Raw genomic sequence first — 26,562 nt, forward strand, 5'->3', positions numbered from 1 at the left:
GTTGTTATGGGGACGGAGGAGGTTGGGAAGGTGAGTGATTTTATTCCATTATTACGTTATGCTCATTAGTGTCATGGTAACTTTCATGCACATATAGTTTTTAGTGCCTGGTGCCATTATAGAGGCGTAGTGTTGGTTGATATAGCGTATAATTAGTGGCCATCAGGATAGTGTATAATCCCTGCCACCCAGGTGATCAAGATGTCACTCTTAAACCAGACAGGTGTCATTTTAAGTCTCATATCCTCTATCCTAATTTGATGGAAGATTTGAATATGATGCAGAATATGGAGGAAGACTAGAGATCAATATTGCTGGGGAATTAGGTGATGTTGGGTAATTTTGGGCATTTTGACTCGTGAAATGTTTTATTAAGCCTCCAACCAGAAGACATCTGTGAGTTTGTGAGTATTAAAGATCAGGAATCAGCCATGTAACTGATCTTGGTTTTAAATCGTCAAAAATATATGCTATTCTTAGTTCTTAGAAGGCCTGAAGGTGAGGTTAAATATGAGCAAACATTATAAATACTGTAGTAAATTGGATAAGTAATCCAGCATTTTATTTACTAATGATGTTTATTCATAAAAATAAGAGGAAGACAGATTTGGCTAATTGTTTTATGCTAGGCTACTCCTGTAAGGGTAAGACTTATTTTCTAGAATAAAATGAGGATAGCAAATAAGGCTGTCTCCCACCCACTAAATCCTTCATCTGAAACTGTCAGGAAAAAATGGAGAAGGAACACCACACAGCATTAAAAAAAAAAAAAAAAAAAAAAAAAAAAGGAAATATTTTAGGAAAGGAATAGAATAAGGGTTAATCATTTACAAAACAGGCATGCCGATTCAACCTATATTATAATAAACTCACTATATCAGAGTAAGCAATTTTGGTACAGATGCAACACAGTTAACTGCATCAAGTGATTGGGAATAGACAAAATTTACCAATTTTGTGGTATTTAAGGAAGCGGTCAGGTTGCCCATGTCATGTGTTTATCAACAATCTCCCTGACTGCCTGTGCTGTTTACCAGCCATTGCTCTGACTGGAGGCATCAGTGTAGCAAAGACACTCAAATATGCACAAAAGAAAACACTTATAAGTGTCAAAGCTATGGAAAACTTAGTGATTTAACCATACCTAACATAACCTAATCTAACTTGGTCAAAGCTAACCCCAGACTTTATCCTAACCTAACCTAGCCTAGCTTAACCCATCCAAACTAAACCTAACTCCCCCCAAAATTGGGATTGCCACAAAATACTACACGGAAGATCCAAAACCCATCAGAGCAAAATGCAACTCAGTAAGAACCTGAATTAACAGGGGAAAAAAAAGGGGGGGGGGGGAAACAGAAAGAAGTTAATATGTAGGAGGATAAAGAGCAGCTGCAGCCAGAGGCAACTCATGGAATGCCACATCTTGCAGTGTGTTGTGTCCTTGTATGCAAATGGCTGCATATTAATTACCTAATGATTTAACCTAACCTAACCTGGGCTCGAATTGGGAAACAAAATCCATCTTTGAGTACATTGAATAAGTTTCTTCCATTATGTCGGAAACAATCGTAGGTACAGCTTAAGGAATGTGATGATGATAAGGAAGGAAATCTTTCAGCAAGAGAAGGTAATTTACCACCCTCAAAATAGAAAAATATGGAAAACAAACTAGAGGAATATGAATTGAATTGGTAAGGTCTTTAGGCTGTATGCTTAGACAAAAATTTATAGGTTTCTCAGTGTGAGGGGACAAAGTGGAATACAAATGTTTGCAAATCAGAAAAAATTACTCTTTCATCCCACATGTTTTCATAATTAGCATTCAGTTTCACATTCTTTGTTTGAAATCGCGCTTCCCAACACATTTCAGACTGACTAAGCACACAGTTATTTCGGCTGCTTGAAGTTAAGTGTACATTTACTGCTCACTCATTTGTTCATTCTCATACAGTATGTATGTGTGAAAGAGAGAGTATTGATACAAACAATAATGTATTCTATTAACCCCCTCATAGCTGCCAGCTTGAACAATGCTTTACTGTACCAGTGTCAGTGACAGTGAGTTAAGACGAGCTGTAAAAAACTGCAAACAATTATGGGAAGGGAATGAAGGTCATTGGTATGTTTGCACAACCCTACTCTACCATCCCAAGCAGTCAGGTGGTCACTTCATCCCAGATTTTTTCACCATTGTTTACGTGCTAATGTTTCATGCGCCCTAATTTTATTAATTCTGTCACAAATCATAGCAAATCACAGGATGGATTTAGGGGAAAAAAAGCCTGGTGCACCAGATGAGTCTTTTCACATATATTAGAAAAAGAAATTGAATACAGAACTTTGAAAAAAATGGTCCCGAGGCCGGCCACGGGAGCATGCAAATTTCTGAACTCACGGCCATCGAGGGGGCTAAACACACGCTTTACTTTAAGCTGTAAAAGCACCTTACCAAATAAGTTCTTCCTGATAATCTTATATTTTTCTTATTATTTCTGGGTTGGTAAATAAACGTTTCTTGGTAATTCAGTTTCCCCGTTGCTTTTAGTTGTTCTGCTGTGGCAACTCATGTTTGATTCGTTAATGTATTGGTGGAAGGGACTGTTCTAAGGTAAGTGTTTACTTAAACCTGGCCTAACCTAGCATGACTGTACCTAATAATTTAACCCAACCTAACCTCCAGTTGGGAAATTGGGAAACAAAATCCACCATTGAGCACGTTGAGTTTCTTAATTGCGCTGGAAACGATCGTGGGTACGGCTTAAGGAATGTGATGATAATAACGGGGAGGAAATTTTTTAGCAAGAAAAAGTAATTTACCCAACTGAAAGTAGTCAGAAAAATACAGAAACAAGCTGGAGGAATATGAGTTGAATTGGTAAGGTCTTTCTGCTGCTTAAATTGTACATTTACCAGTAAATGAATTTGTCTAACAGTACTGTACTTGTGTTTTGTTTCCGCCAGATTAATCATGATATTGGACTGTTCAGGCACCGCTTCACACCATGTAGCTTGGATAATTGGACTATCTCTGTATTATGTATGTATGCAACGTGTTCTGTTATGTACCGGTATGTGCGTGTTAGCAATGTGTTATGTATTATGTAATGTATGTGCTAACACAGTGTGTTATGTATCATGTACTTGTGTGTTAACAATGTATTATGTATCATGTATGTACTGGTATGTATTAGCACTGTTAAGTGTCTTGTATGTGTGTGTGTGTGTGTGTGTACCCAGTAGGCCTAATCCAAACTGCCTTTATTTCACATTGCTCACTGTGCTCAAAGTCACTGTCACACGCAGCCTCAGGTATATTCTGTTAGTGTCAGCAAAAGCTAGAGGGAGTTCTGGCCACTGATACCATTGTTCCTTTTTAATCCACACTGGCTCAAGGCAAGGAATTGGAAGAAGAATCAAGCATCTCCATCATCTACCCTATCATTATCAACTGTCTCTCTCTCTCTCTCTCTCTCTCTCTCTCTCGTGTAGGAGTGATTTTCTTTCCTTTTACAAGGGCTGGGGAGTGGTCCATGCTGTTGATTTTAGGAGCAGTACAGGATTACATGATGGATGAAAAGGGCCTGTTTCTTTACAGTACCAAGAGATGAACAACAATGGCTGATATATCTGTAGTATATAAAACAGATTGGACAGTAATAGCTGTAGTGTTATTCATATTTGTGCAAGATTAACTTGTGTATGACATACATTACTGTATGAATTGTATGTGACTGACGTTAACTTGACTGTATGAAGTGTATGATTGACATTACTGTATGAATTGTATGTGACTGACATTAACTTGTGCATGACTGACATTAACTTGACTGTATGAATTGTGTATGACTGACATTAACGTGTGTGACTGACATTAACTTGTGCATGACCAACATTAACTTGTGCATACTGACATCAACATGTGAACGACTGACATTAACTTGTGTATGACTGACATTAACTTGTGTATGACTGACATAGCTTGTGTATGACTGACATTAACTTGTGTATGACTGACATAGCTTGTGCATGACTGACATTGAATTGTGTATGACTATGACTGACATTAACTTGTGCATGACTGACATTATATTGTGTATGACTGACATTATATTGTGTATGACTGACATAGCTTGTGCATGACCAACATTAACTTGTGCATGACTGACATTAACATGTGTATGACTGACATTAACTTGTGCATGACTGACATTATATTGTGTATGACTGGCATTACCTTTACTGTATGAATTACTTTTCAGGAGGGTGAGAATGTCACCAGTGAGGTATGGTAACAGCCCCAGGTGCCACCCTTGCCCTGGGTATGATAGACTTCAACACCAACACCACTGCCCTCACTGGCTTCATGACACCACCAGGAACACCATATCTTCTTGACCAGGTTTGTTATGCCTATCTGTCTGTTTACCTCCATTTATCTATCTATCTATGTATTGCCAGATGCCATAATCCCATAAGGGGTGGCCATCTGACTTGAGTTCTTTGTTTTACGGGGAGGGGCACTAACCCTCCACCACCCAACTTGCTGACACATAGGGACCACGTATGTTTTGGTTATATGGTTGCCACCCAGCATTGTAAATGGTTTGTTGGCTTACAGGAAACCATTTGGCTGGTCACTTAATGTAAAGCCATCTGTAAAGGAAAGAAAAGCAGTAAGAAGTGACAGGAGAGATGGGAGAAATAGGAAGAGAGGAGGGCAGGCACAGAAAAAGAATGATAAAGGCTAAGGAAGAAGTAGGCAGCACTACATCAAGTGAGTGGATGATGGTTACCACCACCTACCCCCGTTTAACTGTCTGTAATCAGATAACTTATCATGAAGGGGATGGCTCTTAATAGGTTGCCTCCTTGTCACCATGTCTTCTGCCATCAGACTGCCCCTTCTTCACCTAACACAATTCATGCAACCTCAGTTATTATTCAGGTTATAAGAATGACCCACATCTGTAAGGTGAAAATAAACCTACTATGGTCAAATTGGCCCTCTAATCTGCCCACACTTGTGTAGTGCCGTAATTTTAATTATTAGTGTAAGTTAGTGTAAGCTAGTATTGTAAGTGTAATCTTAAGCTTAAGTATTGTAAGTATAGCTCATGATTTAACTGTTAAGTTCTATATATATATATATATATATATATATATATATATATATATATATATTTTTTTATGTGTCTGACTCTGGGCATAGGCTTTAAGTCTAGTCTTGGTTGATATTCATAATCTGACACATGATTCTGCTGTTGATAGTGCTAAGTCGAGTTTTGATGTGAATATGACTAGTATATATACATAATGAACCAGCCGTTTCCAACAAAGACATATAACTGCGGAAATTTTAGTAGGGATTAATAATTGCGAATGTCTTTCTTCGTAATCTGATATAGAGATTTATATGTCATTGTTAGTAGTGTTCCCCTTTTGAACTATGCATTGGTGATTGAGAGTTGACTGAAGTAAGCATATTGAAGATTGTCATTTGTGAAGCGCGAAATTCATGTTATTGGGTCGGGGGTACAGTCAGTTAGGCATATGTAACCGACATGGGTAATAAAACTGTTTGAATCCCTAATTAATTTGGCTTCATTATGATTAAAGTCCCTGTATGCTTATTACAAAAAATTTTAAACATCATAAGTCATTTTTCTACGTATGTTGAGTGCAAACGCATCTCTCGTATTCCTTGGAGATCTAGTAGAAACAATATATTACAAAGTAGTCAGTTAAAGTTTTAGCTATTTCCCAAACACTGTCTGGTTTAGTATAAAGAAGGGGAAGCCGAGCCTCAACAATGAGACCGTTGCTCCTTTTCATCATTACAGGTTAGTGCCCAAGCTTTCACCCCCCCCTCCCTTTCTCCCTCGTGTATTAATTCGTCATATTCATTCGTGAGTTAAAATTAGTGATATTTTCCTCTGATCCTTCTTGTGCTGAATAATGAGACCGTTGCTCCTTTTCATCATTACAGACGAGAGTTATGGAGGGCCGTGGCTCGCATTCCAAGGATTCGAGCATTGTAGCCATGGTCTAACCTCGAACACACGAAATCACCCCTCCCCCCTTTTAGTTCATGGAATCAAAGTGAATATCGGCAGGTCCATTTGTCCATTTGATTACGGTCCATGTGAGTACAGTACTGGTCCTATTGATTATTGTGTCTAATTTATATAAGATTCTTCAGTTATTGTGTATTCAGTCTTAGAGAATATGCTTTGGTGATAACCTTTAGGTTCCTTTCCTACGAGCCTGTCAGAGACCACAGGACTATATCCATGCGTATCAGTATTCTTGGAATATAAATCTAGTGTGTAAAGATACATATTTCTGGAGTTATACTGTAAATCCTGATTATTGGATATTAATTTAATTTTGTGAAGATTCTCATTTCCGGTAGTAGAGATCCTCATTATATTTTGGTATCATTCGCAGTTTGAAGAGTATTGTATCTCAGTTCTTAATGCATAGTAAATCTTAGGTTAAGTCGTATCGAGTTTTGAATTTTTGCTATCCTCCAAGGAGTGGTTCAGACGAGATTGAGTGGCCCACAAGGTGTGCTGATATCTAACTACTCACGCCCTCTCAAATAAGATGACACTACCCTATTTCTGTTAATCTCTAAAATTCTCAAAATAAGAGCACGCTACCCCATTTTCCATAATCTCTAAAACTGTCAGCATTAGAGATGGTTTCTATTATTCCCTTCATTACACTGGTGTCATTTATTGGTGACATTGTCAACATTACACTGGTGACTAAATTTTTCTGGCATTACACAGATGGTATCTATTTTCTGATCATTACACTGGTGACTAGTTCTCAGCATCATATTGGTGGAGTATCTAAATTTTTCTGTTATTACACTTGGTCATCATTTATGCTGAAAGGAGTTGGGGATTTTCAGTCGAAGAAAATTCAGCGCAGGTATGTCAGTGAAGAAGGCTGTCTGTTGTATTGTACTCGTTTTTACTCTTCTATCTATCTATCTATTGCCAGACGCCATAATCCCTTAAGGGGTGGCCATTTGACTTTGAGTTATTTGTTTTAAGGGGAGGGGCACTAACCCTCCACCAACCCACTTGTTCACACGTAGGGAGCATGTATGGTTTGGTTATATGGTTACCACCCAGCGTTGTAAATGGTTTCTTGGCTTACAGGAAACCATTTGGCTTGTCACTCAATGTAAAGCCACCTGTAAAGGAAAGAAAAGCAATAAGAAGTGACAGGAAAGATGGGAGAAATAGGAAGAGAGGAGGGGAGGCACAGAAAAAGAATGATAAAGGCTAAGGAAGAAGTAGGCAGCACTACATCAAGTGAGTGGATGATGTTTTTACTCTTACATGGCCTTAAATTGACATCTTGAATGCTTAGTTGTAATGATGCTAGTCACAGAAACTTCTAAAGAAACAATGTAGGGCAGTAACATAGTCGTACTCTGTTATTTAGCTGTGAAATACTGCACAGAGGAATGAAGATCTGGGCCAAGTTAAGGTGAAAAAGGTCTTGTTATATATGTGCCAGTCTCCTCCATTGGTAGTGAGAGTAACTAAGTCTCACTGGTGTCATCATCATCATTATCATCATCATCCATACCCACCCTAGGGCAGGATGAGTAGCAATGTCCAGACAGCCCATATTTGCCCAATCCAATGGGCCATGCTTCAATTCACTCATCATTCAAGGTGAAGTCTCACAGGTGTAAGGAGCTGTTGCCTCTCCTGACATTGAGAGGGCTGTTCTTCCATGCTAAGGGATCTTTGTATGCAGCATGTGTTAGGAGTGTAATGCTGTATGGTAGTGAGACCGGGGCAGTAAAGGAAGAGGATGCTGTATTTGTTGGCACAAAATATAGAATTGACATTGATTAGATAGTTGTGTAATGTATCCTTGAATGCAAGGCATGAGGGGGCTAGGTTTACAACTAAAGAATTGAGTGGAAGGATGGGACTAGAGTGTACTGGTGTTGTGATGAGGAGGGATAGACTGAAATGGCAAGGATATGTGGAGGGGATGGAGAATGACAGTTTTGTGTGAAAAGTTAGAAATGTGAATGTCGAGGGTAGGGTTGCGAGAGGCTGGCTGAAAAAGACGTGGGACAAGGTCATAGTGTGACTTCAGGGATAAGGGACTGAACAGGATGGCTGCCAGAGATTGAGCAACATGGAGAACTGCCATTAGGTGACCAAGGCTGATTCCTGTAAGCATGCTGGAACCTCTATAAACGATATGATAGATAACGAATCTCATTATGCCTTAACTTTCTCCACTTCAGGGGTAACAGCACCTGAGAATACATAGCAGAATTATCCATCAGACAGACCTAATGGCCATCGACGAGACTCATCATAAAATATGACTGGAGAAAGTAAGAGTTGTAAGATGTAGTTTTTCATTGTCTTCTTTGCACAGTCTTATGGCACTAGGTTAACAGATGCTATCTATCTATCTATCTATCTATCTATTGCCAGACGCCTCAGTCCCGTTTGGGGTGGCCACAAACAAATCGCCTCCAAGTCGCCCTGTCCCCCGCCATTTCACTCCCCTGCTCCCAACTCACACCCCCCTCTCTCATATACCTCTCCACCCCATCCCTCCATCTCATCCTCGGCCTGCCCCTCCCTCTTTCCCCCTCCACCTCACTCACATACACTCTCTTCGTCAGTCTTTCACCCTCCATCCTCTCCACATGGCCAAACCACCTCAGTATGTTCCTCATAATGCTTCCTATCACATCCACATCAACACCACAACGCTCCTTTATATCCTCATTCGTCAGCCTGTCTCTCCATGTGACTCCACAGGCTCCTCTTAAATAACTCATTTCCACTGCTCTCACTCTTGACTTGTGTCCTTCCAACAACGTCCAAGCTTCACTTCCGTACGTTAGAGTTGGTATCACAATACTGTCATGTAGTAACTTTTTCACTTCCATGCTCACTTCCCTGTTTCTTATCACTGCTTTCAAAGAACCAGCAACCTTTCTTCCCTGCTGTACCCTTTCAAGCACTTCACCCTCCAAACCTCCATCCTTACTCATCACACTACCCAAGTACTTAAACGTACTCACATTTTCCAATTCCTCACCATCCAACCTCGCTGTACATTCACTGACTTCACCTCTCTCAAAGACCATCACTTTACTCTTCCCTACATTCACCTTTAGATTCCGTTTCTTACACACTCTCCCAAACTCATCCACCAAGCCTTGCAGCTCCCCTTCGTCTTCACTCAACAACACAGTATCATCTGCAAACAACAGCACAGGGAGTTTCCAAACATTATCCTCTCTCACCAGGGCCACTCCAACATCCACAACCCTACCTTGTACCTCTTTTATTACCCCATCCATGTACAGATTGAACAACCATGGAGACATGACACATCCCTGTTTCAACCCAACTTTCAAAGAGAAAAATTCACTTAGTTCACCATCCACACGCACTGCAGCCTTCGCACCATCGTACATACTCTTCACAGCATTCAACAACTTCCCATCTACTCCATATATTCTTAACACTTTCCACAATCCTAGTCTATCCACCCTGTCATATGCTTTCTCCAAATCCATGAAAGCCGCATACAACTTCTTTCCCTTCTCTAGAAACTTTTCCACTAAAGATCTGAGAATGAATATCTGATCCACACAACCTTTTCCCTTCCTAAAGCCTCCCTGTTCTTCTCCAACTAATTCCTCTGTTCTTTCTCTAACTCTGTCAATAAGTATCCTACCATACACTTTTCCTATTATACTAAGAAGACAAATGCCCCTATGATTACCACACACTTCTTTTTCCCCTTTTCCTTTGTACAAGGGAATAATTATACCTGACTTCCAATCCTCCGGGACTCTACCTTCCTCCCAGGCCAATCTGCACATCTTCCACATCCATTCTACTACTATCTCTCCCCATGCTTCAGCATTTCACCACACACTCCATCAATTCCTGGGGCTTTCCCTGATTTAACTTTCTTCATTGCTTCCACAACTTCTATCCTACTGATTTCTTCCTGTCTTCTCACCTCCCTCCTTCTCCCAGCCATTCCCCAGCCACTTATACTCGCATTACTTCCATCCTCCACGTTCAACAATTCCTTAAAGTGTTCTCTCCATCTGCTCACTTTTTCTCCCTTCTCCACTAGTAATCTACCATTTTTATCTTTCACTCCCCTGCTAACTTCACTTCCACCCTGTCTTACTCTTTTCACCTCTCTCCAGAACATTTTCTTACAGTCCCTCCACTTTACACTCAAATTCCTATAGATTTTGTTTACTTAAATGTGGCAAACTGCTTTGTACAGTCCACAAATCCTCCAAAGGAAGTTTTGTGTATGGGGAAATTCACCTTACATATTATCGTCATCCCATCCCTATTCTCCATCACAGACATGTGAGTAGCATAGTGAAATTAAGTAAGGAAATGGTCAAGGAGGAATAAAAATCAGTCAGGTGTGTGGGTTATTGGCCTTCACATTTATTTATCCACCATTCAGTACTCTGAAATTTGAAGTCTTGTTTCATGAGTTGTATAAAATCTACAACTGAGGTCATGCCCATTTTGATGCAGCATTTATTTCTGTTCATTACATTTTAATTCTTCAGCATCAGTACCTGTTTTATTATATACATTTTATGATTTATTATTTTAATACTTTACTTTCACTTGCTAAATAATGGAATAAGTTATGACCTACTTTATTAAATCACTCATCTTAAATGTCAGGACAAACTTGCCTAGCCCTGGGCTCTTATGCTCCTCAGGGGGCATCATAGGATTGGTTGATGGTTGGATGGATATTCTTCCATATTTCTTCATCATCATCATCATCATCATCATCATCATCATCATTATCATCATCATCCAGATCTCCTATCCCACCCTAGGGTGGGTTGAGGGGTAGCAGTGTCCAGACAGCCAAAGTTTGCCCAGTTCAGTGGGACACTTCCATTCATTCATCATTCAAGCCCACAGAATCCTGGCGCCATCTGATAGGCCAAAAAATATCACCACATTCTGTTGCTTCACGTATACCTATCTGATAGAGCTATCTGAATGCTGCCACTTAAAAAACGGGTACCAAATCCCTGGTCATGTGCTTCTCTGCACAAAATTCAGCCAGCCAGCTCGATCTCCTGTCAGTCCCTTAGCCTCCATATTTACTTCACCTAAATATACTGTTTGCTTGAAGGCCAGACTCAGCAGCTGAAGAGAGATGTTTTATGTATTTCATGAAAATTTGTGGTAGGTGGTGGCGACCATCATCCACTCACTTGATGTAGTGCTGCCTACTCCTTCCTTAGTCTTTATCATTCTTTTTCTGTGCCTGTCCTCCTCTCTTCCTATTTCTCCCATCTTTCCTGTCACTTCTTATTGCTTTTCTTTCCTTTACAGGTGGCTTTACATTGAGTGACAAGCCAAATGGTTTCCTGTAAGCCAGGAAATCATTTACAACGCTGGGTGGTAACCATATAACCAAACCATACGTGCTCCCTACGTGTCAACAAGTGGGTTGGTGGAGGGTTAGTGCCCCTCTCTGTAAAACAACTAACTCAAAGTCAAATGGCCACCCCTTACAGGATTATGGCGTCTGGCAATAGATAGATAGATAGATAGATGAAAATTTTGCATTGTAAAACCTTAAGTCAGACAGCATGTTCTGTTTAACAGAATGGGAAGTATGGCGAACTGCCCTTTACAGTGATTGATAGATATTATATTCTAATATGCACTTCTTTTTTTATTTATGTCTATTTAATGGCAGTAGCATGTATTTGTTAAATAACTAATACACAATTAAAAGCTTAATTTGGTTAACCATTTTCTTGCTGTTACACTAATGGGGGACATTCAGAGTGTCGTCTGCTACCTAGTTGGTGAGGCTAACTCAGTCATGGACCCAAAATTGTAATGTAACCATCGTGGCTGTTCTATACGTCTTGGTTAACTTATGAGATTTGCCAAGAGCAGAGACCACTCATCACTGAAATGCTCATTAATAAAAAATATCATACACATGAAAAAATATTTTTGACAGGCTGTTTGCATTGGCATAAATTGGTCTTCTATCCCACAATCGCTTACACACAATCAATTCACTAATGAGTTCAGTGGAATTGGCTTCCATATCTACATTAGTATCATATTTCTGTGAAAGAGTAGTGCTGTATTGAAGCCTGTCATTGCCTTAGTTGTTTGGAATTTAATATTTACCAAATACCACTCTATTGGATATGTTTATGTGAAGCTACAGAACGTGGTGAATGTTTTTGGCATATCCGATAGAGCCAGGATGCTAGGGGCTTGAATGATGAGTGAATGGAAGCGTGGTCCATTGGATTGGGCAAATTAGGGCTGTCTGGACATTGCTACTCCTCATCCTGCCCTAGGGTGGGAAAGGAGGTCCCGATGATGATGATGATGGCCAAATACCGCCACTTGACATTTGTTTGCACACTTTGTGGGGACCATCCCAAAGTCAGAATAATACATAATTCACTTTTTTCTCACTTTTGGTGTGGGTGGATGTGCATAGGGTTCATTAGATAGAAAACCAGTGTGGCCAGTGATCACAACTTTGAGGTCCAACATTTGTTGGATTCTTAGGATGTATCTTGATGTATATCCTGTATTATTATTATCCATCCATCCATCATCCAGTCCAATACTACCCCATGAGAAGCGTAGAAGCCCGGGGCTAGGCAGTTGGTCCTGACATTTAAGATGAGAGTGACCAGCCTCACTCATCCCCGAGTGGCATTACATGAGCAATAAACCCCAATCACCCCTTGGATATAAACCTTCACCGGTTCAGTCCGACTGGAGCACAATAATTACCCACTAAACCACCAGGTGCCAAAATTTGGTTATATGGTTACCACCCAGCATAGTAAATGGTTTCCTGGTGTACAGGAAACCATTTGGCTTGTCACTCAGTGTAGAGTCACCCACAGGCAGAAGGACAAGGAAAGAATGAAGGAATGAAAGACAGAAGGGGGAGAGTAAAGTCACCCATAGGCAGAAGGAAGAGAAAAGAATGAAGGAAAAAAAGACAGAAGAAGATAGATTATTACTATTATTATTATTGAGGCAGGTCACACTTATCTTAAATGTCAGCACCAACTTGCCTAACCCTAGGCTTCTACGCTCCTCATGGGGCAACTTAGGATTGGATGATGGATGGATTATTCATCACCATCATCATCATCATCATCCGGACCTCCCTTCCCACCCTAGGGCAGGGTGAGAAGTTGCAATGTCCAGACAGCACAAACTTGCCCAATCCAAATAGGGCGCGCTTCCATTCACTCATCATTCAAGCCTCCGGAATCCTGGCTCTACCGATTATGCCAAAAACATTCACCACATTCTGCAGCTTCACACAGAAATATCCAATTGATTATTATTATTATTATTATTATCATGTCTTTCTATTTTACAGTGTGGTGGGCAACAAGCACTGCAGCAGTCATGGCTTGCAGCTCCTGAAAACACTTTTGGAGAATGGCCTGGTATCTCCACACTCAGTCTACTGTGTATTTTGTCAGATTTATCTAAATCTGGTCAGTTTATCTATTTTTCTATCTATCTGTCTCCATCTTTCTGTTGCAAGGCACCTTATTCCTGTAAGGGATGGCCACTAACAAATTGCCTCCATGTTGCCCTGTCCCCTGCCCTCCTTTCAACTCACACCCCTCCTCTCTCTTATCTCTCTCCATTCCATCCCTCCATTTTATCCTTGGCCTCCCCCACCACCTCATTCACATGTACTCTTCCTGTCAGTCTCTCATTCCCCATCCTCTCCAGTCCATCCTTCCATCTCATTCTTGGTCTCCCCTCCCGTCTCACTCATATGCACTCTTCTAGTCAGTCTCTTATTCTGCATCCTCTCCACTCCATCCCTCTCCTCATTCATGGTCTCCCCCTCCACCTCACTCACAAACTCTTCTAGTCAGTCTCTCATTCTCCATCCTCTCCACATAGCCAAACCATCTCAGAGTATTTCTCTTAACACTCAACCACATCAACACCACAATGCTCCTTTACTTCCTCATTTGTCAGTCTGTCTCTTTGTCTACTTATCTATCTATCCATCTATTGCCAGATGCCCCAGTCCTGCAAGGGGTGGCTACAAAAAAATCGCCTTCATGTCGCCCTGTCCCCCTCCATTTCACTGCCCTGCTCCCAGCTCACACACCCCTCTCTCATATACCTCTCCACTCCATTCCTCCATCTCATCCTTGGTCTCCCCCTCCCTCTTCCCCTTTATGCAAATAATAATGAAGAAAATGATGCAGGAGAATACTGAGTTGCAAAAAGAAAGATAAATCACTAACAGAAAGGAGCTACAGTACCCTGCCATACAACTTATAATGTGGCCTCTTGTAGGTTGGACCATCCACTTGTGTGATAGTTTTCTTTGCTATTTACATCTTACTCTTATAGATTAGTTACTTACAGGAGCAGCCTAGCATGGACTAACCTACCTTTTAAGTTTTCCCTTCATATGCATGTTTGTTGTTGTCTGTCTATCTGTCTATTGCCAGACACCTTAATCCTGTAAGGGGTGGCCACAAACAAATCGCCTCCATGTCAACGTGTCCCTCTGCCATTTCATTGCCCTGCTCCCAGCTCACACAGCCTTCTGCAGTTAAACTTGCATGTTCATAGTAACGTTCTTTGTTCTTCCAGGTTTTTGTAGCTACACTTTCATGTTCTTTATGTGCTGTGTTCTGTCGGTGTCATATTCTGTGTTTATGAGCTTTTTTCTGCCTCCTTCTTCTGTTATGTTCTTTATGTGCTGTGTTCTGCTAGTTTATGTGCTTTTGTCTGCCAACCTTCTTCAGTTATCCTCAGTTATGTTCTTTTCTTGACTCAGTGCTTAGCCAGTTTTTAAAATCATGGCTGGTACTCTATTCAGTTAAGGCAGCTCCCTAACACCTCTTCCCAAGCAATTTATTGTTTTATTTTTTTTTTAATAACAGAACAGAGGAAGGAAAAACGAATAAAAATACACAAGGTTACTGGTGTCCTCCATTCATAAAATATCTGTAACAGTTGGACTTGAAAAGCTGTAGGTTGAAGTTTGGAGGGAAACAACTCTGGGGAAGTGAGTTCCAGAGAGGTGCAGTTCGGGGAATGAAAGAATTCTGATAGACCGAAGTTCTGCAATATGGCTGAGTGACATGCCAGTCATGAGTGCTACCAGATGCTTATTACCCCTTGCTGTCGTCTTGTATGTTATTTAAATAATTCACATATCACCATACTCCTCTTATAAAATGTACAAAATCCTATTACCCAGCTGTATCCAAAAATAAATAGCTAAGGGCTAGGGAGCTTGCTTAATTGATGAGAATACAAGCCATGTGTACAGTACCATGGCTCACCTCAGTTTGGAGACTCCTTCAGAAAAAGGATGGCATCATTTGACTTGAGTGTTTGATTAAATCCTTCAGTATTTAGCTTCATGTATTGTTTTCACTTCACTCAGCTAGACATGAACTCAGGGGACTGGTGGTCAGCATCCCCTGAGAGGAAGATGGTGATCTGCTGCCCGTATGGTCCTGTAGACAAGAAAGCAGGGAAAGGATAATAGATCAGGTAAATGAGAGAGCCTTCGTTAGTAGTGGGCAGTGGTGTTTAGCACAGGAGTCATTCTAGTACCTGAGGCCCAGTGATGGGTTTTGCTGACCTTACGCAACTCTTTTCTTTCTCTTACTGATGTGTGAATGGTGGCAGTTTGTGACCATAAACAGGGGAACACTGATATGTATATGCAGAAATAAACTGGTAAGGAAAGGTGCTTGGGTGTCTCCTCAACCAGTGGGGATATGACTTATTCTTTTACTTAGTCACACTTGTGTAGGAGCTGCCTAGCGTGGGCCAACTGGTCTACTGTAATATAGTACTGGTATTTCTTTGATGGGTGACGGGAGGTTGGAAATACTACAAAATATAAAGGTGGAACTGGCAAAGGCCTGCGGTAAGTGAATATGGAGGTAACTGGAGTGAGATAAGTTGCCTAAAGAATTTAATAATGCTGATCCAAGAGTATCCCCATACAGCAAGAGAATTGGGCTCTACTTGAAAAGTATAACTAAAGAAGGTTTAAGGTGTTGCAAACCCCGCATATATGAAGATCTGTCAAAAGCTGCCAAAATAATATACTATAGTGAGACTGGTCTGTTACCTCCAGTCGCTTTGGGGATAGGGATGATAATTGCTTTTTTCCATGCTCTCGGTTTTCTACCCTCCCTGAGACTCATACAAGTCTAACAGCGGGCCGTCCTCCATGCTGGCCAGGCAGTTAATTATCTCATACCTAATTCCATCCTCACCAGGAGCTGTAGACCTTCCATTTTTAACTGCACGCAGTAGCTCATCCCTGGTTATGTCTGTGCCTGTCATGTCTTCGGTGTTTAACGCAGTAACAATGAAGCTTCTCCTATTGTCCTGTCATGCCTCTAATGCCTCCCTCACGTCGTGTGGCAGGCATTCACTGCTCGCCGCAGATGCCCACAACTTCATTAAGTCTTCAACTAATTTTTCTGGGTGTGGGTGTGCTACATTTTTCACCTTTCTCCCTCTTACTTTGTTAACTTCTTTCCAAATTTCGGTTATGCTCTTACTGTTGCCTATCCTGTTAGTGAAGCGTTCCCAATACTACCCCCTTACTTCCCTTTTGGCCTGACTACAAATCTGGGCCAGTTCCTTCATTGCGGCTTTGCTTGCGTCACCCCTACCCATTTGCACCCATTTTCTGTGAGCCAGTCTCATCATTTGCGACAGTTGTTTTAATTCTTTATTGTTATAGTATTTGTCTGTATGGTATGAGCAATTTTTCTTCTCGCGCCTTTTATGATTGAGTAATTCGTTAATAACCTTAACTAGGTCTTCGTAAAACTGGTCTACACTGCTCGGATGATAGCCACTATACCATTCCCGCACACCATCACTAAAAAAATCAACTTTATATTTGGGTAGTGTTAATCGTTTTCTGCTATGTGTGATTTTTCGTTTTCCCAGTGGTATAGTGATAACAAGGGAGAAGTGATCACTTAGCAAGTCTGGTGCAATTTCACATTTTCCCTCTAGACCCTGACCATTTAGAATCACAGCGTAGTCTAATCTCCCTCCCTTGATATGTGTCGCCTCCTGTGTCCCTAGTATTTTGGATTCAGGGTAATATAATATAAACTGTCTAAATCTCACGCCATTAGTGTTGGTCTTTCCCTCTGTCTCCAAATCTTTGTGACGAGCATTAAGGTCCCCAGCTACTAAGGTCACTTCACTAAAAACAGTATCAGGCAGAGAGCCAACGGCAAAGCAATTTTTAGAAACATACAGGTTAATTACGTTCAGCACACCCTCACTCAGATAAATTTTGACGGAAACTGACTCCACACCTTCACTCCTGTGGGGACACTCTAACAGCTCCGATGGAATGGAATTTCTTACCTATGTAGTTACACCTCGTATACCATCACCCGCCATAAATCGATTTACCAGATGATTTTTCCTGTGTACAGTACAGGTTTCTCCCTTCATAAATCGATACTTTGTATATCCACCGAGTTTAAACAGATTGCCATCCCTATCCCCCGTCTCCTGAAGGAGTATCACATCTATACAGTGATTTAAAATATAATAGTGAAGGTCTGTAATTCTATTTTTCAATCCATTCACGTTCCAAGATATTACCCTAAGTTCGCAGGGACCCATTATCCATAGGTGTCTCTAATACCATATTTGATATTTCCTCTAATTCCTTGGAGAACTTGTCCGTATGTTTATGCAGTTCCAGCCAACCTTTAAACACTTTACACTTTTTTCATCATCCTGGCACGTTTCCAAAACCCTTCCTATACCTGCAACACCACTGGTCAGAACCTTGTGAGTTTTGAGCGTTTTCTCTTTTCCCCTTATTACAATTTTATGCTCTGGAGACTTTTTGGCTTGTTCACTCTCACTGTTGCTGTTTACTATGCTGTCTGTGCTCTCGCTATTGTATTCAGCATTTTCTGTCGGGTTCATAAGTTTATTAACTTTCTTTTCCAGTGCTTCTAGTTTTCTGCCCAGTTCTTTTATGTATATGATTAACTCACCATTTCCCTGCTGAGTGTTGGTGTTAGGTTGTGTTGTTGTGAGGGATGGGGTGACCACGTGACTAGGATGTGGGGGTGAGGTGTGACCTGCGCTGCTGGCAGGTGGGGCTATGTCGCCATCACACAGCTCGTCCCTGGGACCCCTCGAGGCTTTTCCCAGGGGCGGCCACTCTGCCTCACCACCTTCCCCATACACGTGTGGCCTTCCCACCCACGCCTGCCTCCCTGGTGCAACCTGGACCTGGCAGGGCTGTTTCACGTGGCCAACACCTCCATCCGTTGATTCTCTCCCTACCCTTGTCCTCTACTCTGCTGTCCTTTCTTCCTGCCCCTCGGACCCTCGCGCCAGATAATTTGGTCTTTTTGTACACAGAGGAGACCTTGCATTGTGGTTTCCACCACAGTTACAGCACTGAGGTTCGACACGTGTCCCCATCTTGATTTTTTCTCCGCATTCGCTGGACTCGTGCTTCCTAGCGCAGAATCTGCAGCGTGTGTCCTCTTGGCAGCGCCAGGCCCTGTGTCCCCACCTGCTGCAGCGAAGGCAAAATGCTGGTTCCTCAATGTAGGGCCGTAAGCTTCTGTATCCAGCACCCAGAATAAAAACTTGCCTTGGGATGTCCCCTTTCATTAGGGCAATCACTTGGTTCTTCTCCTGTCCCTTGTTCATGTGTCACTTGGCCCAGATAAACCTAGAGTCGTTCAGGAGGAATTCTGGGTCTAGAATTCATAAGAACATAAGAAGAGAGGATAACTGCAGTAGGCCGGTTAGCCCATGCTAGGCAGCTCCTAGAAGAGTAACTGAACTACTAGAATGAGATAAGGATAGCAAAGAAGAAGGCTCTCCCCCGCCTTTCAAACCCTCCAGCCGAAGCCGGCAGGAAAAAGTCAGAAAGAACACCACGCCGTATAGAAAAACTGGCGTGGACATTTTACAGGAAAGTGTGAAAGGAGAATAGAGACTATCACAGTGTAACCTGAAAAGGAAAAATTATGAATTAGTATTGGTTATAAGATTTTCTTTATTCTATATCCACCCCTTATTAGTCATATGCTTATCTAGCCTATGCTTGAAACTCTCAATGGAAGAGGCAGCAACTACTTTACTAGGTAGCTTATTCCATTCGTCTACTACTCTATTACCAAACCAATTTCTACCTATTTCCTTACTGAAACGGAATTTTTCTAGTTTGAAACCATTATTTCTAGTTCTATCCTGTATGCTGACTTTAAGTACCTTGATGATATCTCCCTTATTTATACCCTTCATCCACTTAAACACTTCAATTAAGTCTCCCCTTACTCTACGCCTCTCTAGCGAATGCAGACTTAGTCTTTTGTCTGTCTTCATATGACAGGTTCCGGACGTCATGTATCATTTTTGTCATTCTTCTCTGTACATATTCTAACGAATTAATATCCATTCTATAGTAAAGACACCAAAATTGTACTGCGTAGTCTAAATGTGGCCTTACTAATGCTAGATAAAGTTTCAGTATTACTTTAGATGATCTATTGCTCACGCAATAGTATTATGGGATATCTAAACACGATAACCTTGGTGCATCTCTCCCTCTCCTCCGGAACCTGCAGTGTCACACCCTCAAAACCAGTCGTGGTCAGCATCTCCACTGCCTCCTGACTTCCTACTGTGACGTAAGGTCTCTGCCTACCTTCCTTAAACAGGACCTCGAACCGTCGATATGCAAGTCCAAGCTTCACCGTCCAGAGTAGTTTTTGGTGATAATTTAGGTCAGTGTTGGTGGGGAAGAGAAGCCTCACTCTATTCCTTGGGGTGGCCTCGTCACGGTCCTGGCTAGGCATTGCTCCTGACCCACGTGGTGTAGTCGGCTGCACTCCAGCTGCCTTCCCCGTATCACATGGTATAGTAACACCTCCATCTACCCCACACGACTTATTCTTTACCTTTTTGTTGTCTCTGTCCTCTTCTTCATCACTCGCTTCCCTCTCGCTGCCGCGTATCATCCTCTTTCTCTTCTCTCTATTGTACTGATGACCTCCGTAAACCCGGTATCCATATCTATTTCTTCCTCGTTGTCACCCAAGGGGGCCTCCCTTCCCTCGTTCATGGCCATGGCACTAGCCATTTCAGGGGACGTTGGTTTTGTAGTGCATCCGATCAGTTTCAACTCAGTTGTTAAATTACTGTGTGATGAAGCGCTCTGGGAAGCACGTCTGCCTGCCACGGAGGTCAAGGACAGAATGAAGAGGGTGTATGTAGGTGAAGTGGAGGGAGGGAGAGGGAGGGGTAGACTGAGGATGAGGTGGAGGGATGGAGTTGAGAGGTATATGAGGGGGGGTGAGTTGGGGGGAGGGTAGTCAAATGGTGGGTGACAGAGCGACTTGGAGGCGTTTTGTCTGCGGCCACTCTTTGCGGGATTAGGGCGTCGGGCTATAGATAGATAGATAGATCTATCGGTGGATAAATCAATAATTATATGGTGTCACGGTAGGGTCAGGCTCCATATTACCTCACCCTTACCAGCTTACTTCGGCATTTGTCAGGTTAATATACATAATACATTCACTGTTATGTCCATCCATCTCTCTCATTCTCCTCATCTCACCCTGTTTACTCCCCTCTCATCATCATCATCATCATCATCATCATCATATTTCCCAGTTCTGTATTATATAACCATCTTTTTTTTTTTTTTACGTACTACATAAATGTAAGATGTGTTGTACTTCATGAATATAGGATATGGCTGTATGATAGGCCAGCCAGTTGCAAGTGATGGTGTGTGTGTGTGTGTGTGTGTAATTCACCGGGTCGGTCAGGATCACTTGATGGTCGTGATCGTCAGCTTTTACCCACCCGGAAGGGAGCTGAGAGCTCATATAGTCCGATCTAGGGCAAGGCTGTGACCACACACGCACACACCAGTCCCCTTGCTCAAGGGGGACAGTAACCACCCACTTCGTCAGTGAAACTTTTCGCAACGTGTGTGTGTGTGTGTGTGTGTGTGTGTGTGTGTGTGTGTGTGTGTAAACTTAACCCATTAGCTGTGGTGGCTTCTCTTCAGTTAACATAAAATCGCTTACTGTATGCTGAAGTATATATACATATATATTTATTTTCCGGTCACAGCGTTCATCTAGCACGTCATATACTGTTCAGTTCTGCCGAGTTGCTCTTAGCTGAACGTATCGATGTAACGTTAGCCAAAACAAAATACCGTCTTTGTAACTAATTCGCATCTTACAGTTTCGATATCTAATCTCATTGTTCGTACATCACGATACTTTAGGCAGACAAGAAAATAATCTACCGAAATAGAAAACGCTAGTTACATGGATAACTGATATATTTTTCGTTCCTGGACTAGGCACATTTTACCCATCTCCTATTCTGTCCTACTTTAGCCTAAACCAACCCATCCTAACCTACTTTTCTCTGCCCTACACTACCCTACCCCAGCCTACCCTGCCCTAGCGTTCCCTACCCTATCCTACCGCTGAGGTCTCCTGTAGGGATACTCGTTCTTCGGTTTTTGCCAGGCTTAGGGAGGTGGAGGAGATTAAGGTGTTGGACATCCGTTCTGGGGGCGGAGAGACTTACAACATCCCTTTGTCTTGTTGTAAACTTTGGTCTACCCTTTCCCTGTCATGACACTTCTCCGGAGTCGATAATATTCCCCATGCAGTGCTGAGGTACCTGGATGATGAAGCAGTGTCCTTCCTCCTGAGTCTTATAAATAGAATTTGGAGAGATTCGTCCACTCCTGCTTCTTGGCGGGGGGCTGTTGTCCTACCGTTTCACAAGCCAGGTATTGCAGGTCACCATCTTGGTTTGCGTGGTAGGTTGCCTTTACTGATTATGGAATTTTTCCGTATTGGTGCCACCTTGTTTCCCTCATATCCTCAAGAGGAGGGAGTGCCTCAAACTAGTGTCCTTAGTGTCACCGTCTTTGCTAAAGTTCAGGAAGATTTTGTTGGCTCTGTTCCGGAGGGAGTGTCTGCCTCGCCGTATCCTCGCTATCCACATCCGTTTGGGTACAGGGTGAAGGCTGCCATGGGGGATGTGGATGTTCCAACCTTTCTTGTTTGTCCTGTGCGTGTACCAAGGATGGCTCCCTGGCTTCTCTCAGGGGTGCAACCGTGTGTTTACTTTCCTGAGAGAGGGGCCTTTCTTTCCTCACAGGCGGCTCTTTGCTATTTTTTTAGAACATGCTTCCTCTCACAGTGTCTCGATTCTCGTATGTACTGATGGATTGAAATCCCGTGAGGGGACAGGCTTGGGTGTTATATTTCCCGATTTCATTCGTGGTAGGAGTCTTCCCCCCATCGTATCTACTTTTATCGCAGAACTTACTGCTATTTTACTCGCAGTCAAATTGATATTTAGCTTCCCTCCTGTTTGTTATACAGTTTTTAGCGACTCTGCCGATCTCCATTTTGTGTTTTCCCGTCCAATCCTCTTTTGTTGTCTACAGTGTTTTAGAATGGCTGTGCTTGCTAGGGACTGCTTTGTGGTTTTGTACCATTGTGGGCAATGAGCATGCTGACGCTCTGGCAAAGGCTGCTGCCTCTCGCCCATCCTCACCTCTCCCCTGCCTCGCTCAGTGATATTCATCTAACCACTCACTGTTTGCTCCCACTGGCAGAGTAGGTGGGATGCGGTGGGGGCCAACAAAATGTGTGATATTTGTGGGTAAACGGGCCCCTTCATTTGCCGAGGTCTGAATGCAGGTGGGAGACGGCTTTATGCTGGCTCCGAATGGGCCATTCCTGGTTCTCTCATTGATTTTTAATGGAGGACTCTCCCCCTACTTTCTGTGTGGAATGCTTCGTCCCCCTGACTCTTCGGCTTTTGCTGATGGTGTCCACTGTTGGGGAATTGCGCCATCGTTACCTCTCTGAGCACCGGGCAGGAGAGGGATTGTAGTCTTCTGTTGGTACTTGGAGATGATGCTTGTTGTGGTGGAGGGGGAAACCTTTGCTTGGTGTAGGCAGCTGCACTACCGTGTAAAATTTAGTATACAGTGGTTTTAGTGTTCTTAGTGTTTTAGTGTTTTTCTTGTTTTAATTATGAATTGTATTTTGAGTGTGTTTGTGTGTGTGTGTGTGTGTGTGTGTGTGTGTGTGTGTGTGTGTGAGTGTGTGTGTGTGTGTGTGTGTGTGTGTGTGTGTGTGTGTATTTCATCTTTTCGAGTGCTTTTATTCTCGTTGTCGTCCGGCGGCATATGACCCTGGTTGTTGTATCGCCAGATTTTATTGTATATACTTATTCAGTTCAATTTACCCTACCCTACTCTTCTCAACCCTACACTAGCCTACCTCAGCCTACCCTACCCTACCCTTCCATTGCCGACCCAACTCTACCCTACTTTAACCTACCCTCCCCTGTACAGCCCTTTCACCACTACATTACTTTTCCTGTTTTCTTCTCTCTACCTTCGGATGATTTTCTTCACCTCTACAGTAGAGAGAAATTTCGAACTGGAAGGGTTAAATACTGCCATCATCAACCCCATCTCTATCAGGGGATCTCCTAAGCTGAATAAAATCATGCGGTCAGCTAGGACAATGTAAATAAGTTGTTCTCGGCTTGAAAGATTAAATGATTCTGTCCCGTCATCCTAAGAGGGTTTTCTGAAGCTGTAGGATATCGTCAGAAGCTAGCAAAGAGTAAAAGTGACATCCGCAGACCGAGAGCTCTGCGTCCAGCGCTCCGCGGTTCAAGTCCCAGAGGTGGACAGATGTTTTGACGTGTAGACGTTACCAGGGCGTAGCTTGGTGGCCTACCCTTTAATATTCTGGACTAATGGTGGTCTAGCCTCGTGCACCTGCGCTCCACCTCATAAAAAAAAAAAAAGGAAAGCCAAGGGTCATGAATGAACTAAAGGACTGAACTAAGCGGAGAAGAACAAAAATCGTAGAGAAGATCGCCCCAAATTTGATGAGACACTGTAGTATAACTGTGTGAAATAGGCGTTGGATATGACGGAACTAAACGGCAGTTATACCCACCACTCTTCTGTACCCTACACTACCCTGATTCAGCCTACCCTACCCTACCCAGCCCTACACTACCCTACCCAGCCCTACCCTACCCAGTCCACCACCACCCAGCCCTATCTTACCCTGCCATAACCTATCCTACCCTCCCAAACGCAACTCGACCCATCCCTACCCCATACTGCCAAAACCAACCCAACCTTACCCCACCCTGTCAAGACCGACACAATCCTACCCCACCCTGCCAAAACCAACCCAGTCCTACTCCACCCTGCCAAACCCGACCAATCCTTTCCCACCCTGCCAAAAACCGACCCAATCTTACCCCACCCTGCCAAAACCGACCCCATCCTACTTCACCCAGCCAAAACCGACCCAATCCTACCCTACCCTGCCATAATCGACCCATCCCTACCCTACTCTGCCAAAACCAACCCAATTCTACCCCACCTTGCCAAATGCGACCCAATCCTTGCCCACCCTGCCAAAACCGACCCACACCTACCCTACCCTGTCCAAACCGACCCAATCCTACCTCACCCTTCCAAAACCGACCCAATCCTACCCCACCCTGCCAAAACCGATCCAATCCTACCCCACTCTACCAAAACCGAGCAAATCCTACCCCACCCTACCAAAACCAACTCAATTCTACTCCACTCTGCCAAAACTGACCTAATCATACCCCACCCTGCCAAAACCGACCCAATCCTACCTCACCCTGCAAAAACCGACCCAATCCTACCCCACCCTGCCAAAACCGACCCAATCCTACCCCACCCTGCCAAAACCGACCCAATCAAACCCCACTCTGCCAAAACCGACCAAATCCTAACCCACGCTGCCAAAACCAACCAAAACCTATCCTATACTCTGTCATAACCGACACAATCCTACCTCACCCTAACAAAACCGACCCAGTCCTACCCCACCCTGCCAAAACCGACCCAACCCTACCCCACCATGCCAAACCGACCCAATCTTACCCCACCCTGCCAAAAAAGACTCAATCCTGCCCCACCCTGCCAAAACCGACCCAACGCTACCCCACCCTGCCAAAACCGAACCATTCCTACCCCACCCTGCCAAAACCGACCCAATCCTACCCCACCCTGCCAGAACCGACCCAACCTTACCCCACCCTGCCCAAAAAAAACTCAATCCTACCCCACCCGGCCAAAACCTACCCAGCGCTACCCCACCCTGCCAAAACCGAACCATTCCTACCACACCCTGCCAAAACCGACCCAGTCCTACCCCACCCCGCCAAAACCGGCCCAATCCTACGCCGCCCTGTCAAAACTAACCCAACCTTACTCCACCCGGCCATAACCGACCCAACGCTACCCCACCCTGCCACAACCGTCCCATCCCTACCCTACCTTAACCAAACCAGTCTTATCTAACTCATTGTCCACATTAACACTTTTTTCCATTTTCATCTTTCTTCCTCCAGACGATTTTCTTCAACTCTGGAGAGAAATTTCGTACTGGAGGGGTTAGATACAGTCACCATCAACCCCTTCACTACGAGGGGATCTCCTAAGCTAAATAAAATCGTCCGGTTACCTAGAACAAAGTAACTAAGTCATTGTCTGAAGGGGTTATTGTGTCTGTCCCATCATCCCGAGAGGGTTTCTTTAAGCTCCAGGAAATCGTCTAAAGGTAGCAAAGTGTAAACATGACGTCAGCACTTGTTCTAGGCGCCACAGATCGAGTCCCGGAGGTGAACAAAAAAATTTATATCATATAGACGTTTTATATTTTATATTTTGCAACTTTCAGAGGCATTTACTCAGCTTTAGGAGTCTTATGGATAGGCTCAATCAAACGTATCGAACCTCCCATGTTAGAAAAAATAGCTTACAGAAATGCGTCCTCGTACTGAAGGGGCGGAATGGACAGATCGAGTGACTAAGATATTGAATTATGTATATGACTGGTTTTGTTGTTATTTCTATTGTTATTTTTATTATTATTATTATTTCAGGCAAATGTCCCAGGCTTCTAGACTGGCTGACTAGCGAATATTATTAAGTCTCCCGTGGCTCCATGCTCCTTCCACTCAAGAGCCTGCACTTCACGCATTCCACGCACAAGATGGCGCCACCGCTGCATTCCTGTGAAGACGAGAGGTCAAGAGGACGACACTTGCTTTTTGTTTGTTTGTTTGTTTGTTTACTGTAATTGCTTAAAGTTGTGATCCCTCCAACTTGAATGCTCAGTTGTAACTATAGATAACTAGAATACGATGCTAGTCACGAAGAAGGGCATTGAAAAGATACAGAGCTCGTAGTATTGGCTGGATGAATCACTCTTGCGTGATAATCAAAGACGGTGAATAAAACCCACACTTGTAGACGAAGAATATAATTACCAAACAGTTTCGGTGGACACTGCCACCATCTTCAGTGGTCAAGATAGTGAGAGGGAGTGACATAGTGACTATACAAGAGTTC

The 26,562-nt window shown here is 42.9% G+C and overlaps 1 long non-coding RNA gene across 2 annotated transcripts; it reads left to right on the forward strand.

Moving 5' to 3' along the window:
- Positions 1 to 26,549, forward strand: LOC145396200 (uncharacterized). Of its 2 annotated transcripts, XR_013896740.1 has the most exons (5): positions 1 to 30; positions 4,263 to 4,402; positions 8,291 to 8,383; positions 13,456 to 13,576; positions 26,094 to 26,549. It is a non-coding gene; the product is annotated as an uncharacterized LOC145396200 (long non-coding RNA). The 2 variants fall into 2 exon arrangements; XR_013896739.1 differs by lacking the exon at positions 26,094 to 26,549 and having other exon boundaries at positions 13,456 to 15,811.
- The last annotated feature ends 13 nt before the right edge of the window (positions 26,550 to 26,562 follow it).

The sequence above is a fragment of the Coenobita brevimanus genome, chromosome 35 (genome assembly GCF_032717465.1).
Source record: "Coenobita brevimanus isolate Jiangsu-jjx chromosome 35, ASM3271746v2, whole genome shotgun sequence".
Taxonomy (NCBI): domain Eukaryota; kingdom Metazoa; phylum Arthropoda; class Malacostraca; order Decapoda; family Coenobitidae; genus Coenobita; species Coenobita brevimanus.